Source organism: Myotis brandtii, unplaced genomic scaffold (genome assembly GCF_000412655.1).
Source record: "Myotis brandtii unplaced genomic scaffold, ASM41265v1 scaffold125, whole genome shotgun sequence".
Classification (NCBI taxonomy): Eukaryota; Metazoa; Chordata; class Mammalia; order Chiroptera; family Vespertilionidae; genus Myotis; species Myotis brandtii.
The window spans coordinates 4,688,194-4,691,781 of NW_005354385.1; positions in this window are offsets into that span (position 1 = coordinate 4,688,194).

Sequence of the window (3,588 nt, forward strand, 5' to 3'; positions counted from 1 at the left end):
GGGGCCTCTGGGGAAGTGTGATTCACAGAGGGGGCATCTCAGCCAAAGGATGAGCAGGATCTGAACATTTGGAAGCAAAGGGAGGAGTTTTTGGTATCAAAGTAACAATCTGAAAAAAAGCATGGAAAGGGGAAATGTGGGTAATATACTAAAAAAGAGAATAGCTCAGTGTGCCTGGAGTGTAGCTTACGTTCTCATGCTTAAAAATCATCAACAATTTAAATTTAAAGATTCCTGGGTCTACCTTCAGACACCTATCCTTTATAAAATTAAATTTATTGTGATGGTATTCATTAATAACATTACATAAGTTTCAAGTGTACAATTGTATTGTGTGGTCACCACCCAACGTTTAGTCTCCTTCTGTCACCATATATTTGACCCCTTTTACCTTCTTCAACGCCCCCTTCCCCTTTGGTCACCACCATATTGTTGTCAGAATCACCATTACAAGTGGTTCTGTTGTGAAGGGACTACAGTCTACAGTTTGAGAAAAACTCACATTGTGTGTATTGTGGGTAGATATGAGAGAGGTGTTAGGGTCTGAGTTACAGACAGAATTGACTTCAGGCCACTAAGTTTATAATTTTCCTATGTTCAACAAAGAGCTACTTTTCCTGGCAGTTTAGTATTGGATATTTTGATAAGAGAGATAAATACTTTAAAGATGACATCCAAGTTTGGATTCTGGGAGGCCGGTAACGAGAGAGAGAGAGAGAGAGAGAGAGAGAGGCTGGGAATGGCCCTTGATTCCGCTTTTGCCCTTAGGCTGAGTTAGCATCTATTTTCCTTGAATTGCCTCTAACACCATGTGCCATGGTCGAGATCCCCCTTGTGCTGGGCACACAAACCTTGCAGAACTCAGTTCCTCATTTGTGACATGGAGATGAAAATGGTATCTTTTCTGATCTGTTGAGGATCTAAATTGGGTAAAATATCTGAATTTCTGTAAGAAATTCTTTTCCTCGGGGGAAGAAAGTTCCTAGCTTGGCTCAATGGATGCTAGTACATCCATGCCACCATTTACCTGTGTTTGCAGAATGTGCAATGATAATGCTCATTATCAAACACTAAGAGAAAAAATAAACTTGATACAAAATTGTATATCTATATTAATTATAATTACTGCATTATACACTATGTAGGAACTATAGCTGTATCTTAACAGTGGTTTTCTCTAGTGGCGAGATTGTACATAAATTTATTTATTCCTTGATTTTCAAAATTTTTTCTTGAACATGCATTTGTAATCAGAAAAAAACTTTTTTATTCAGTCCCAGACCCAAAAGCCATTCAGAAATCAGTGAAGTTGGGGAGCAGTATACCTTTCTATGACCCCATTCTCCTTTTATTTCGACTTTTCCCACTTGAACACAGACCCATTTTCTCAATTGAGTGTGTATGTGCAGTTTAGATAGAGTCCTCAGGGAAAAGGAAAAGAAAAATATTGAAATATATGCCTTGAGTTTGTGAAGACTAAGTCAATATATCTCAATTGAACCAGGAATCCTTCCAATATTCACATTGGATTTGCTAACAAATGTTTGCCTTTTTAATTGATTGTAGGTAAGTTGGGAGGGACGCAGCACTTGAGCACAATAAACACCGAGGATGCTAACATTTAGAGAAAGAAATAGAAGGGTATTTTGTAGGAAAAGGCCAATTTTAGTTCCAAAAGGGGGACATACACTTGTTTCTAATTTTTCTGATTTTTTTTTAGGAAGATGGGAGGGGTGAAAGGCAGAGAAGAGACCTGAGGTGTGACTTGTGTTGCATGCTGGACTTCAGAAGTGGAGCCTCCAGGATGTTTAACATGCTGCTCACAGTTTGAAGCCAGAGCAAGATCAAACTGCATACAAGCTATGACTTATGAATGTCAGTGTAGCAGACTTCTAAGGCCTGGAAATTAACCAGATGAGGTCTGTGTCTTCATTATGTAAGTTACTGAAATGATTGGAATGAAGGACAGAGACCATTTGGGCCATAAAGTTCAGCTAGTATATATTTCAGAAGGTGGGAATCATGACCATCCAAACTGGATTTCCAATTTACTGATTACATACTCAAAAAAATCTCAGGCCAGTGTTATAAGAGACAAAAGGATCCCTTCATGTGTAGTCCTACCTCTTTTTGTTTAGAAGACTGTGAGAGAGAAGGGAAATCAGGGTTGGATAACAAAGAAAATGTAGCGATGCAGGAGCATGATAGCAGTCTACTTTCTGTTAATAGGTTTCCAATGTAAATTGCAGAGTTGAATTTCAAACAATTGCCAATAAAATACAAAAATGTATAAAGTAATCTAAAGATGGAAGCCTGGTGTCCCTTTAGACTTTCATTCCAACTCTATACTTTTTCACCTGAACTTATTATAAGAAAACAAATAAAAAGTATGTATGAACATGATCTAGAAGGGATAAAATATTTGTGTGTTTGTTGAAATTAGTCCCCAATTTTATTCCAGTCTTCACAAGAATGTTTTTACAAAAAAGCATTTTTTCAAAAGCCATTTATTTTCATACTAAAGCAAAAATAAGAACTAAGCTCTTTAAATATCTGTCATCTGGAATGTTTGATGATTGAAGTCTTAATGCCTGTTTTGTTTTTGTTTTTATTTTTGGAGGTAAAAGATAGTTTGGGTTGATTCCAATTAAAAACTATTTTAGTTTTTTTAGTTTTTCACTTCATTTGGCTGGCATGGGACTAATATAATTATTTCTTTAACAACTTTTAAAAAATGATCATACTTATCTATCAGAAGAATAAACCTGTGTGTAAAACAGAAAAAAAACTATACCAATATATTTCTTGCTGGTCTGTTTTCTTTCTGTTTTGATATATTAATATTACCATTTAAAAATACTTAGTTTCTACTCATTTCATTTCAATAGTCTCTTATTTATCAAAACACTAGAGGCCCGGTGCACAAAAATTTGTGCACTCGGGAGGGTCCCTCAGCCCGGCCTGTGCCCTCTCGAAGTCTGGGACCCCTCGGGGAATGACCACCTGCTGGCTTAGGTCTGCTTCCCAGGGGATTGGGCCTAAGCTGGCAGTCAGACATCCCTCTGGCAGCCCAGCAGCCCACCGGGGATGTTCACTTGCCTGCGAGGAGCAGACCTAAGCTGCAGTTGGACATCCTTAGCGCTGCTGAGGAGGCGGGAGAGGCTCCCACCACCACCGCTGTACTGGCAGCCATCAGCCTGGCTTGTGGCTGAGCAGAGCTCCTCCTGTGGGAGCACACTGACCATCAGGAGGCAGCTCCTGCATTGAGCGTCTGCCCCTTGGTGGTCAGTCTGTGTCATAGTGACCAGTGATTCCCAGTAGCTCTCCTGTTAGGGTCAATTTGCATATTACCCTTTTATTACATGGGATAGAGGCCTGGTGCATGGGTGGGGGCCGGCCGGTTTGCCCTGAAGGGTGTCCCAGATCAGGGTGGGGGTCCCGCTGGGGTGCCTGGACAGCCTGGGTGAGGGGCTGAGGGCTGTTTTCAGGCTGGCCAAGCCCCCCCGGCAACAGAAGCTGCCAGCCTCTCCTTTTTTTCTTTCTTTTTTTATTCTGAGATTTATTTACCTTCTATAATTGAAACTTTGT